Source organism: Schistocerca nitens, chromosome 3, assembly GCF_023898315.1.
Source record: "Schistocerca nitens isolate TAMUIC-IGC-003100 chromosome 3, iqSchNite1.1, whole genome shotgun sequence".
Taxonomy (NCBI): domain Eukaryota; kingdom Metazoa; phylum Arthropoda; class Insecta; order Orthoptera; family Acrididae; genus Schistocerca; species Schistocerca nitens.
In genome coordinates, this window is record NC_064616.1 from 530,386,626 (window position 1) to 530,400,756 (window position 14,131).

The window sequence follows — 14,131 nt, forward strand, 5'->3', positions numbered from 1 at the left end:
AATGGAAGTCCTCTGATGACCGAGATGTTTGCTGTTAACGATCGCAGGTAGTTGTATGCGAGTCGAACGCAGGTCATGTCACACAACTGATGCATCCAGACAGACTAACGGAAAAAAATGGTGACATGACCAGCAGCACCATATCCCTCTCTCTCTAGAACGCATAATCAGTCTACCATTAAATCCTACCTCGTTACAGCTGCATCTCACCCTATCACTCCATCCACTCTGTCATCCTTTAACGCCGGCCGGAGTGGCCGAGCGGTTCTAGGCGCTACAGTCTGGAACCGCGCGACTGCTACGGTCGCAGGTTCGAATCCTGCCTCGGGCATGGATGTGTGTGATGTCTTTAGGTTAGTTAGGTTTAAGTAGTTCTAAGTCTAGGGGACTGATGACCTCAGAAGTTAAGTCCCATAGTGCTCAGAGCCATTTGAACCATTCATCCTTTAACGGATATGCTAGTAAGTTTGGAGGCAGATGGTTCTTGTTTTTCCAGGAAAGCATCAAAGACAGCAGTCAACTCGCGCGTGTCACTATTACCTCAATAGGCATACAGTAGAATGTTGCCTCGACGATAAATAAAAGATTGTATTGCCGGTTCCCGGTGCTTCCATCTCGCCGTTTTCCTGCATTTCTGTTGCTGTCGTATACTCGTTCGCATGTACGAGAATTGATCTGCACCAATCAGAAGACATGCAAGTACTCCCTCAATTCACCCGAATTTCGACGTATTTTCCCTGAATTTATGAGATAATTAATTGATCAATTTAATTAATTTGCATATCAATTTAATATCAAAATTGCGCTGACGCTGCCAGTTCCCTACTACTTTTATATAATATATACGAACTTCTATGTGCAATCATGGAGTACGTATAATCTCAAGTGTACAGTATCACTAACAGCTGAAGTAAATTACCAACCTCACTAATTCGCGGAAGGAATATAACTAAGGGCCAACATCTACAACGCCAATTCATCTTAATTTGATCACCGCTGTATTCGACGACAACGCACAATAACCGCTCACAGACGACAGGTGGCAGCACTATTAGTGGAGGCTACATCAAGCCTATGGGGGAGGGGGGGGGGGCACCCTAAACTGTGCAGTCGTCGTAACGCAAAACCGGAGCAACTTATCTGTCATCTAAATGGACATGATCATTGGGTTTCGGGTCAAGGGTAGAAGCATTTCCGAAACGGTTAAGTCTGTATACTTTTCGCCTGCCGCCGTGGATGAAGTACACCGTGCAAGACGAAATGTGCGTGTCGAAAATCGCACTGAGGCAACTGTAGTCCATCACCGACTATAGATGGCAGGGGTGAACGACGGCTGCAGGGATGCGTATGTGCGAATAGACACGAACCTGCTGAGCAGCTGACCACGGAGATAAACCAAAGGGCTACCAACCACAACCCCTCAACGACCGTTCTACGAACGTTGCTGCGATATGAGCCTCGTCAACAGGCGCCTGGTTCATGGACCGATGTTCACTGTGACGAAGGCTGGAATTTGCACTGGACGTCCACTGAGTGACGACAGGTGGCATTTTCAGGTGGCCGTTTGCGTGTACAGAATGAAACGCCTGAAAGCAAAACCCTTCAAAGATTTTCGGAAAGGTCCAAGCCGGAAGAAGGAGCGTTATGGTCTGGGGTATGCTTTCGTGGCATTCCCTGGGTGATCTCGACATTCTGTAAGGCACAATTGCTCAACAGAATATGAACCTATCCTTGGGGTCTTATCCACCCGTGCATGCAGTTCGTTTTCTATCGGCACTATGGCACCTACTAGCAGGACAATGCAACGTGTCACAGAGTTCGCAGTGTACGTGAAGGGTTAGATGAACACCAGGGTGAGTATACCGCACTGCCCCTGGACATAGAACTCCCCGGCCTTGAACCATATCGAGAATCTGTGGGATTACCTCTGTAAGTAGGTTATTTAGGTTTTTATATTGGTAACTCCACGTAGCGCTCTGTATGAAAATCACTGGCTGTACTGTGTGCAGTCTGTGGCTAGTTTGCATTGTTGTCTGCCATTGTAGTGTTGGGCAGCTGAATGTTAACAGCGCGTAGCGTTGCGCAGTTGGAGGTGAGCCGCCAGCAGTGGTGGATGTGGGGAAGTGAGATGGCGGATTTTTGAGAATGGATAATCTGGAGGTGTGTCCGTCAGAAACAGTACATTTGTAAGAATGGATGTCATGAACTGCTATATATATTATGACTATTAACGTAAATACATTGTTTGTTCTCTATCAAAATCTTTCTTTTGCTAACTGTGCCTATCAGTAGTTAGTGCCTTCCGTAGTTTGAATCTTTTATTTAGCTGGCAGTAGTGGCGCTCGCTGTATTGCAGTAGTTCGAGTAACGAAGATTTTTGTGAGGTAAGTGATTTGTGAAACGTATAGGTTAAATTTGTTAGTGCCATTCTCATGTAGGGATTACTGAAAGTCAGATTGCGTTGCGCTAAAAATATTGTGTGTCAGTCTAAGCACAGTCTTGTAGAATTTTTATAAGGGGACGTTTCACCTCGATTGGGCTGTTCGTGCCATGGATTCTCAACCGAGAATCCCAGCGCAGTTTGTCATGGCACTGGAGTCGGCATGGCTCCCGTATCATTATCGGTGCCTTCCTGAACCTCCTACACACTCTTCCTAAACGTCTCGTAGGGGTCTGCACTGCAAAAGGTGGTTATTCTGCTTTTGGCAGGTGGTCACACTAATGTGACTCGACACTGCACTATGTGCCAGTTACCTGACAAAGTCAGATATCCTTGTCACAGACGGTACACCTACGATTTCACATGCTGAACCCAAAATATGCTAACAAAAGGGGAAACTGGTAATTTTCCTTACATAAGGTAGGTGTAATGTATGGAGGAATAAGGATACAGAATGATATTTTCACTCTGCAGCGGAGTGTGCGCTGATATGAAACTTCCTGGTAGATTAAAACTGTGTGCCCGACCGAGACTCGAACTCGGGACCTTTGCCTTTCGCGGGCACGTGCTCTACCTACTGAGCTACCGAAGCACGACTCACGCCCGGAACTCACAGCTTTACTTCTGGAAACATCCCCTAGGCTGTGGCTAAGCCATGTCTCCGCAATATCCTTTCTTTCAGGAGTGCTACTTCTGCAAGGTTCGCAGGAGAGCTTCTGTAAAGTTTGGAAGGTAGGAGACGAGGTACTGGCAGAAGTAAAGCTGTGAGTGCCGGGCGTGAGTCGTGCTTCGGTAGCTCAGTTGGTAGAGCACTTGCCCGCGAAAGGCAAAGGTCCCGAGTTCGAGTCTCGGTCGGGCACACAGTTTTAATCTGCCAGGAAGTTTAATAAGGATACAACTCAGTGGAAATGTAATCTCGCGTGACAAAGATTACGGTGAATTCAAGGTGTCACTTTTAAACGAGGTGGTTCAACGCAGAACTAGTTATGCAATATAGCGTCTACATATCCACGTGATCCACCCAAGTATTACGCATTACTGTCTGACAGAATAAGTAACTGATGAGTGACACACGTGCGACAAATATAATTCTAGCAGAACACACAGAAGTCATTGTACGTGCTCTGCGACAACCGTCACGACGTATGGAAATAAAGTCCCATGCTGCTTGAAGATAGTAGGGGAACGATGCGGGAGACCGGCACCGCCATACTAGGCAAGGTCCTAATGGAGGTGGTTTGCCGTTGCCTTCCTCCGAACGTAATGGGGATGAATAATGATGAGAAAGACGACAACAACAACACCCAGTCATCTCGGGGCAGGTGAAAATCCCTTACCCCGCCGGGAATGTCACGACGTATACATTTACAAAATCAAATAATTTGTATATATCGCAGCAGACTGGAGAGCAAATAAGGAATCAATCATATGGACGTATGGTAAGATCACGTAATGGGAGGTGCGGAGAAAGTATACGTACACGCAAAACACTAAATTATTAGAGAAATTTTCAATGTTTTTTTTCTCTTTCTCAGTTCAGTGAGTCTAGCTTGAGTAATTTTTCGCGTGTAAGAAAAACATGTATTTCATTATTTGTAGCTAAATAAATCTTTATAAAATGTCAAATTGAAAATACCTTCGGCCGTCTATATACCCAATTTTATTTTATTTTTGCTACTAGTTTGGGGGCTACACTACGCAATCTTCAGGCCCCCTGGCCTACGCGTAGAAGGAATCCCACCTCTTGTACAATGGAAATAGAAGCCAGCATACAGTCACTGGTATCCGTAGGTTTCTTTTTAACAACGCGAGCCCTTCATCCAAGTAATGAAGCATTTCACAGCACATAATCATTAAACCTGGATGTAAGTAGGAACTGAACTCAAAACAGTTATTTGCTTACATGCACGCAGCAGAGAAGAACTAGTTTTAAATATGCTTACAAATGATTCCTCTATTGATTTTACGCTTTATAATGCAAGCAATGTTACTGCGAATTGAACTTAACATCGTTTATAACAGAAGATATTGTAAGACTAAATCTACATATGACAAATGCTAGCTGAACACGAATCCGCTACCAGACGAGTTCCTCAAAGGCCATCGGTTTATATTCATACCGTTACTCCCTCGTTTGCTGGTATCTCAAGCCTGCCAACTTAGAAACATTAAAATGATATTCTTAAAAACTACTGTGACCACATTAATACCAACACAACCGAGAACTTGTAGTAAATATGGTAATGAATAGCATTTAAGGCCCGTGATATAGGCAGCATGATTCTTCTAAAACTTGCACCGCAAATATTGCGGAATTGGAAAGTGCTATTGATGTGCAGTTTTCAAAGAATGGACTGGTAGTCAGCGGCTCTTATTTGTAGCCAATACACAGATTCTAATAATACTTAGAAAGTGTAGTTTTGTGCAAATATACACTTTTTAAGTGGAACAGTGCCTATTTACATTAACAAACCAAAAGTAGGGTAAATTATAATGTCAGTTGTGTTTGTTGCAAGCGTCTAGTGCGAGATGGTTGAGAGATATCGTATTGGCCCAAGTTCCCTCACCGACGCTTGTTTGCGCCATTGCTACGTACGGTGTTGTTAAAATTTACCTACAGTGTGCTTGTGTATTCCTCGAGTGCATTGAGACTTGCTAGTCAGTGTGTGACAGTCCAAGCAATTGTCGTGAGTGGATGATGGGATTTAAAATGCAAAAAAGGCCGATGGTGTATGGAGAGTGTAGGAAGAGTGTAGTTCGTTCTTGTACAGTGTATACGGCAAGATATCTCAATAGACGTCAGCCATCACGGCAACTATTTACGAATATCATCAACCAATTACGTGAAAGTGGTGGTGTAACATCTAGACAACCTAACAGAAGGAAACAAGTGACGACAAGAAGAAGAGGAAATTCATGTTCTTGTTGCTATTGTAGGTGACTTGCTCGTTAGCTCCCGGGCAATTGTACGAGGAAGTGGCACCAGTTAGGCTTCATCCCTTTCACATTCTTCACCATCAAGTGATGCATGGAGACTATTATGAGAATCGTGTTAACTTCTGTACATAGGCAGTATGTCATGGTACTTCGAATGTATAATGTATTTTGTTAAGCGATGAAGCCACATTTACCAATCAACGCCAGGTAAACCGCCGAAACATGCACTGCTGGTACGTTGACAATTCTCGTTGGCTTTGTCAGCTGGAACGTCAGCGTCCATTCAGTGTAAACGTGTGGTGTGGGATAGTGAAACATCAGCTCACAGACCCCCGTTTCACAGACGGAACACTGAACGGACTCAAATATCGCAGCTTTCTAACAAATCATGTTCCAAAAATGCTAAGAGACGTTCCTCTGCAAACTGGGAGGAACCTGTGGGACCAACGTGATGGCAATCCTTGAATTGGACGCAGGGGACTTGTACCTTGGTCGGCCCTTTCCTATGATCTGACGCCTGTACAGTTTTATTCTGTAGGGAAAGCTGAAAGACGCTGTCTACAAGTCCATATCAACTTCACTAGCTTATATGCAACGACGTATTACTGCAGCCTGCTCGGACATCGCTGAAATGCTAGCACGTATGCAGCAGTCTTTCCATACCAGACTGGAAGCGTATATTGCTGCTTCCGGTGGTCATTTTGAACACGACATGTGACGGTCAGTGTCTCGTTACTGGTCAGAATCCACGTAACTATTGTACGCACTTGTGTTATTCTTTAGTGTATGATACCACACCTATTGTGGAAGTGTAGGTTCAAAATGGTTCTGAGCACTATGAGACTTAACTTCTGAGGTCATCAGTCCCCTAGAACTTAGAACCACTTAAACCTAACTAACCTAAGGATTTCACACACATCCATGCCCGAGGCAGGATTCGAATCTGCGACCGTAGCAGTCGCGCGGTTCCGGACTGAAGCGATTAGAACCGCATGGCTACCGCGGCCGGCGGAAGTGTAGGTGTGGGAACTTTTCAAAATACGGTATCTCGTAAACGACTCGCACTATAATCCTGCAACAAACATCGCTGACGTTATAATTTACACTACTTTTAGTTTGTTAATGCCAGTACGCATTGTTCAATTTAAGAAATTGAATGTTTGAACAAAAATACACTTTCTAAGTATTAATGCAATGTGTTGATTGGCTAAAAATACGAGCCCCTAATTACCGATCCATTCTGTCAAAACCACACTTCAATAGCACGTTCCATTTCGGCAATATTTGCAGTGCAAGTTTTAGGTGAATCATCCTGTGTATATGCCAGTGTCGCTAGAAGCGTTCACTAGGCGCACGATATGTAAAGGTCGGGAACGAACAGGAAATTTTTACTCTGCGATTGTCGTGGTGATTGTTGTTGTGTTCTCAGGCTATTACCATTCATTCCTGACAACGAAGCTCTTTCCAAGTGTATCATTATTCGTCTGTAGATACCACGCAACTTCAAATCGCTGATTAGGTAACGAATTCACAAGCATGAACGTCAAATGTTGAGACGTGACGTATGTTAGCACTTTTCCAAATCATCAACGCCTAAAATTCTTTTTTGCTGTGGTATCCTCGACTTCTCATGTTTTGTGACTTCGAAGTAAACTGTGACGCTATTGTTTCCATTACAAATAAAAGCGTCACAAGAAAGTGTTCAATAATGGTTCAAATGGCTCTGAGCACTATGGGATTTAACATCTGAGGTCATCAGTCCCCTAGAACTTAGAACTACTTAAACATAACTAACCTAAGAACATCACACACATCCATGCCCGAGGCAGGATTCGAACCTGCGACCGTAGCAGTAGCGCGGTTCCGGACTGAGCGCCTTAACCGCGAGACCACCGCGGCCGGCCAAGAAAGTGTTCAGTTTTCATTCTTAGTATACAGTGACCGCTGACCAACTAGTGCGGGAGCGCCTCCGTTGTTTAGTGGTTCATGACGCTAGATGCTGATACTAAGGTCCCTCGTTTGATGCTCGGTGATCTCTCCCAAACTCATATGTCGGGAATATCTGTAATAGGGCCTTGTCAGACGTGAAAGGTAAAACGAGAAGATGGTTAAAGGAATAAACTACGATACTGACATGCAAGTCGCAGAAGTGGTGGCGAATCGAAAGACTTGCACCAATGTGAGAACCACATGTGGTCTCATTATGGCTAGGTAATTATTAACAGAGCACTTCCTCAGGTCTAAAGAACGTTAGGAGCAGAAACACGCAATTGCGTGTTAAAGTAACCATCCACGTATTGCTTTACTGCGTATCGAAGAATCTTATTTCAAAAACTTATGCATTACTAGCCGAATAAAACTATTTTGAAAAGAAATAAACGACACGAGTATTTTTTGGAAGGTTGCAGTTATATCACGTCGAGAAAGTTTGGTAAGAAACTGGAATAACGATTTTTTTACACAGATAAATTTCAATGGAAAATACGAAGTAAACATTCAACTAACAATAAGTAAAACAATATTTAAAGTGCAGCCTGTGCTGAGGTACAATTTGGTCATCGTGAGAAGAGGAAATTGAAAATGAAATTGATTTTTTTATCTATTAATTCTTAAATGGCGCGTCAGTCCTATCATCCCTGTTTTAATTGTTTAACACTCAGCGTTTAACCAAGTGGCCCCAGTACTCGTACAAAAAAGAACTTCAGGTAACACCTGAGTCCTGTGTGTGTTTTTGTGAGACGCGACAGACAATTTCAGGATAGGATTTCTTTTAGAATGTTAGACTGAAAGCGAACCTAACTAATGGCACAAGAACTTAGTGCTGTTACAAAGTATTTCGTAGAAGTCTTCTGTAAGAAAGAAACTAAAATGTATTTAAGATCAAAGGAAAGGACAGAATATTTTGTAATATTTCTCAGTAAAAGAAACGACAGCTACTAAGCTACCTTGAGATATAAGGGGGCTTACGTCTTGAAGTATTAATTGAAGGAATGCACAACAGTGTGGAAGAGGAGAAAATCTAAGTGTGGAATAGTGAACGACTTTGCGGAACACAGACAAGATACAAGGATGAAATCGAACGGACTGAGCACAAGTTTGGATATGGCAACAATGGAAAATGAGATAATCAATGAGTGGCTGTAATGATATGAATGGATCGATGTGGATGCATTCAATCAAAATGCTGTGGTTTGAATTCACATTTCCAACTTAAAATCGAAGAAACGCAGCTACTACAGAAAGGTTTAAAACACAATATAAACACAACAATAAAGGAATTCATAGAAAATCTGATCATAGAAGCTGGGAACATGTCGTCTCTAGAACAGAGGAAAGACACAAGCACTATGAATATAGGCTTAACGAGAGAATTAATAATCAAAGAAACAAAAGTAGTCATAGATACAAGACATAAATACAATAAAACACGAGATATAACCACAGAAGATAAAACTCTGAAAATTCTTAGAGAAAAACTAAATAGAGGCAACATAAGCTAAGGCAGACGAAGGGAATACAGCTGTCTTTATGTATAAACAAGAATACAATAACGAGACACAAGAATTCATTTCACAGAATAAAGTCAGAGCCAACAAGTAGGTTCCACACAAAAATGAAAAATGTACGTAAGACAATTGAACACACACTGGATGACAGATAAAAAGCTTGTATGGTAAATATTAAACCTAATGCCCCAAAACTCCAGAGCTAACCAAAGCTTGATAAAGTAAATACTCGTGTAAGGCCCATTGTTAACTCCAAAAAAGTCACCCACATATGCCCTCACCCGACATGTACAAAACATACCCACTGTATAGTACGAAACACAGAATGACAGAACAGTGAAAAACACAGAAGAACTAATAAACTAAATAAGAGACATATATTCCAGTTACTGGTCTCATTTGATGTAGAAAACATGTACTCCGCAATACCACTCAAAGAAACAATGAGGATAATAGAACAAGACCTAAATACTTACAATCAGGTAGCACAAGAACACACAACAGTAATAAGCACTCTCCTACACCTAATTACTAATCAACATTACTTTGAATTTAACAAAGAATTCCACCTACAGGAAGCAAGATTGCAAGTGGGATCCCCAGTTTCAGGGAAGTTAGCAAATATCTTCATGAACAAAATTGAAGAAAGAATTTTCCAGGAAATAATACTAGGAAAACACAATATACTGTATTGGGGCAGATAAATATATGACATCCTCTGCTTGGTAGATGAACCAGAAAATAAAATAGAGCAAATACATGTACAGATAAACACATTACACAAAAACATTAAGATCACCTTAGAGTCAGAACAAACTGGCCAAATTTCCTAAACATACCCATCACAAAAAAAAGTAAACAACACTCATTCAGCATTTACAGGAAAAAGACCAGAACAGACACACTATTACATCGATCATCTAACCACCCACCTGCCCAAAAAGAATGTCTTCAAATATATGATCCACAGATGAAACACAGCACTACTTGACAAACATAACATTAAGAAGTTGGATATAATTATTCAAATGGCAAAAAATAATGGTTGCCAAGAATCCCTAGTAACACGACTTAACAAAAAAAAAAATCAACAAAAACATAAAAATAAAAGAAATTAAAGGAAAACCCCATACAAATCCTGAGACACACACACACACACACACACACACACACACACACACACACACGTCAGAGAAGAGACGTGGGCTTCCCCAGGGCTCATCTGTGGCGAGAGAAAACTCACCCGCATCTTATCCCCCACCAGCCCGATTATGGACTGAGAGAATTAATAGAGGAAAGAAGGACTTCTAGCAGGGAGATTCGTAACAACAGAAATAGGAAGTCTGAAAACGTAATTAACATCAGCTGGACCGATAATAAGAATATATGGGGAAAAGAATAATCACATCAGTAGGTTAGTGTGGCCAGGGAATGCTTCCGAGGCTCTGCATGCAATGTAGGCCATCTCTCCCACAGTTGTCACACTCGCATTCCGTTATAGTTACAAAGTGTTAAAGAGGGGAACAGCACCCACTATCACCGAGGAAGCATGAAAAACTGTTCACTAGATCTTTTATCACTAGCGAATGTCTACTAAAAGGAATCCTTAAGGTCTTGCCTTCATTACAGTTCAAAGGGCTCTGAGCACTATGGGACTCAACATCTGAGGTCATCAGTTCCCTAGAACTTAGAACTACCTAAGCCTAACTAACTTAAGGACATCACACACATCCATACCCCAGGCAGGATTCGAACCTGCGGCCGTAGTGGTTGCGCGGTTCCAGACTGAAGCGCCTAGAATCGCTCGGCCACACAGGCCCCTTCATTAGAGTGCTATCCCAAAATTTAGAATATGATGCGGGAGAGAAAGGGCCAACGAAAACTGAGTAAAAGTGGGATGACCAAGGAAGGTGGCGGAGGAGAGAGTCTAGCATCCCCTAGACCCAACATGTGGCGGGAGACGCCCCAAACAACTGCAGCCGCCCCGAAAGTAGTTTAAACCTTTGTACATGAGAAGAAAAACCACTGTCTTGAAGAAAAACGAAGAACCATTTCTATCGACAGTGAAAAGTTAGCCAGACTTAGAGGAAAATAATCGGGAAGACCATGCTTAGCGTGATGAGATAGGAGGAGAAGGCATTCGATAAGAATCTGACCTACCGTCTGTAACGCTCCACAACCTTAATATGAAGCTGGCTAATTAAAGAAGATAAAACTAGGGCTTCTCTGGTAACGACCGATGTTTTGGGAGACATAGAACGGTGGAGAAGGATGGAAGGAAGAGCGCCATACAGGATTAGTCTCCTAGATAGAGCGGAGTTAGAGGGGGCAGTAGCCTAGGAGACGTTGTACCATCTCTGAATGATGCGAGGTCTTCTTTGTACCCTCAAATACAAACCTGGGATCGTCAAACCAAATGTTGGGCGAGTAATCGCTTATTTAATCAAACGATCAGCCAATTCATGCCCCAGGATACCTAGGAGACGTGGGACGCAGGGAAAAGCCACTGAGTGGGCATTATGACGTAAGTCAGAGAGAGACCAGTGTAAATAACCGATATCACAGGCTGATAGAAGTCACATCAATAATTATGGAGACAGCTCACTGAGGCACTAAAAATTAAATCGTAGTCGAGGGAGGTCTGTTTAATGAATCGTATGGCCCTATTAATTGCTATATACATGTTGCTAGTAGCGAATGATGTCCCTGACCGGCGGGATACGTAAAGGCATATACCATCCGACACTTGGTTTTAGAGGCATCAGTGTAAATAATTGTAGCACCCAGATACTACTGGAAAACAGAGAAACAGAGGCGAAAGTCATGAGGGTCTGGGTACAAACCAAAGGAGGTGAGGGGGTGCGGGATTCCACGGGGGATCACATTCTAAGGGAGTTAGGTGGCGTCCTGGCAGAGTGTCTTGAGGTGCGTTCGAACTGGTTATCCCACACAAGAGGGGGTACCAGGGGTCAATGCTCTTTGTATGAAAAAAGAATTCGATAAGTTGGATGATTAGGAAATTGTTAAAATGGTGATTGTGTAAGTGAGAAAGAGTTGACCCCGCCGCAACTGAAGAGGTGAGATCCCGATTTCGGTAAGGAGACTGTCTATGAGTCTAGCCGAGAAGGCCCCAATGGCCAATGTTACTCCACGATGATGGATTCGATCCAATAATTTTAAAGCTGAAGATGCCGTTGAATCGTAACATGGCAAATATAGTCGAGTCGGGACCAGACCAAGGAACGGTAAGTATGAAGTAGAGTAGTGCGGTTAACTCCAAGAGGTGTGGGCACAGAAGCAGAAAGTGTTAAGCTCTCACACGCATCTAGTATTTAGTTAACGAACACTCAGCAGCCATGTCAGCATTTCATCAAAGAGGAATCCTACACATCAGGACTTTGCAACAACTTTTAAGCACTGGGTAAAGAGGTAGAGTTCTGGGCATAGATGGAGAGTGGTACAACGATAGAAATGCATGACCAGCTTTTCTGCAAGAGGCAACAGCAATCTATGGAAAAGGTTCCAATTGTAGGCCCTTCGGATGGCTCCCTGGAGTTGGCGTTCAGTCGAGGGTACAAACTGGGAGCTATACCGAATGCATAAGTCGTCGACATGCAGTGTGGAGATAGCTGCTGGTCTGGCAGGGGTTACTATCCCATCGATAGTGAAGAGTAACATTCAGCATGGAGCACTGTTGAACACAATTCTCTTGGGACCATGGGGACTTAAGTGATGTACAAACTCTAACAGGAAGCGACAAGTGGAAAAAAATCGATAGGGAGAATCGAAAGCCTCGTCCATGGAGTGTAAGTAAAAAGTGATGGCGCCAAGTGGTGTATGCTTTATGTAGGTCCAAAAAGATGTCAATGAGATACTGGTGTTTAGGAAAAGCCTTCCGGATTGCTGTTACCAATCTAATCAGAGGTCGATTGTGGATCTTCCTTCTCAGAAACCATGCGGATAGGAGGACAAAATGCCCTGGGATCTGGGAACCCAACGTTATCAGGCTGTCATCCTCTGAAGCAGTTCCCAGAACACAGTGTGGCTAATCAGTAGCTGTCGATGAACATTGGGTGTTTGACTGCTTAAAGGACTGGGACGCTAAATACGATTGAAGACCATGGGTAGAAGTAGTCTGTGTGTAACATTCAGATGTTGCATCATCCGATTATTAATAGAGTTAGAGCCTGTGGCCGTATGGTGTGACGAGTCAAGAACCTGCAACAGTCAACTGCCAGTGAAAGATTCATTATATAATTTGGCATGTCTTTTAGCCATCTCAGATGTGACCGGGTAGGACGATGACGTCAGCGCCGTCACAGAGTGACTCATGGGATGTTTAGCAAAACCCAACGCATTAATAAATTTACCAACACGAAGGAGGAGCCCGCTTAGAGTTTTTGATGTTTGGCGCTCTAGTAGAGTATGGAATCCGCCTCACACTGCGGTGAAGACGCATATATTTCAAAGGAGATATAGCACTCCTACCATTCCCTCTTACTGCATTAATTTAGATAGCGATCGTTAGCATAGAGCTACTGTAAAATTGGGATGGTAGTCTGTGACGGATGTCACCTGCGACGTTGCACGGTCCTTGGACCATCCTGAGTAGCGGTTTAAATGTCTTTAATCCATCCTGGCGCCGGCTGGAGTCTAAGGGGGATAGCAGCTTCAGCAGCGTGGGTGATCGCGTAGGAGACAACTGTCACAACCTCGTCGATGTAATCTCAAAAAGAGCAGACGAAATTGCTAGTTGGTTCTACGAAGAGCCCAACGTCGTAACTGATCGATCGGGCAGAGACAAGGAAGTGGCGGGATCATCGGAATGTACTCATTGTCACAAAGATCGTTGTGTAGCGACCACTGCAGCAAAGTAATGGGATTGGGAGAGGTGATCGTAAGGTAGATAGTCGAAAATGTGGCACTGATGAAATTGAAGTGGGTAAGAATATCTGTCAGTGAGGAGATACAGATCAGGATCTGAAAGAATCTGGTCTGTTAAAAAGCCTCTACTAGACGATGTACAATAATATGCCACAGAGGGTGCGATTGTGCACGTTGAAGTCACCAAGTAGAAGGAAACGGGGAGGTTGTTGGAGTAGAGTGATTAGCGAACGGTGCAGTATTTGAGTGTATTGACTGGGGGTAAATAAACATTACAAATGGTGATCGCTATGGTCGCTCGCACTCACTGCTATTGCTTCCAATATGGAAGGAGGGGAGTCCGCTCACCGACAACACCTGTACG

The 14,131-nt window shown here is 43.2% G+C and overlaps 1 protein-coding gene across 2 annotated transcripts in view; it reads right to left on the minus strand.

Annotated features, from left to right (window-relative positions):
• LOC126248444 (uncharacterized) overlaps positions 1-14,131 on the minus strand; it is a 474,060-nt gene that overhangs the window by 338,946 nt on the left and 120,983 nt on the right. The window lies entirely within an intron of this gene.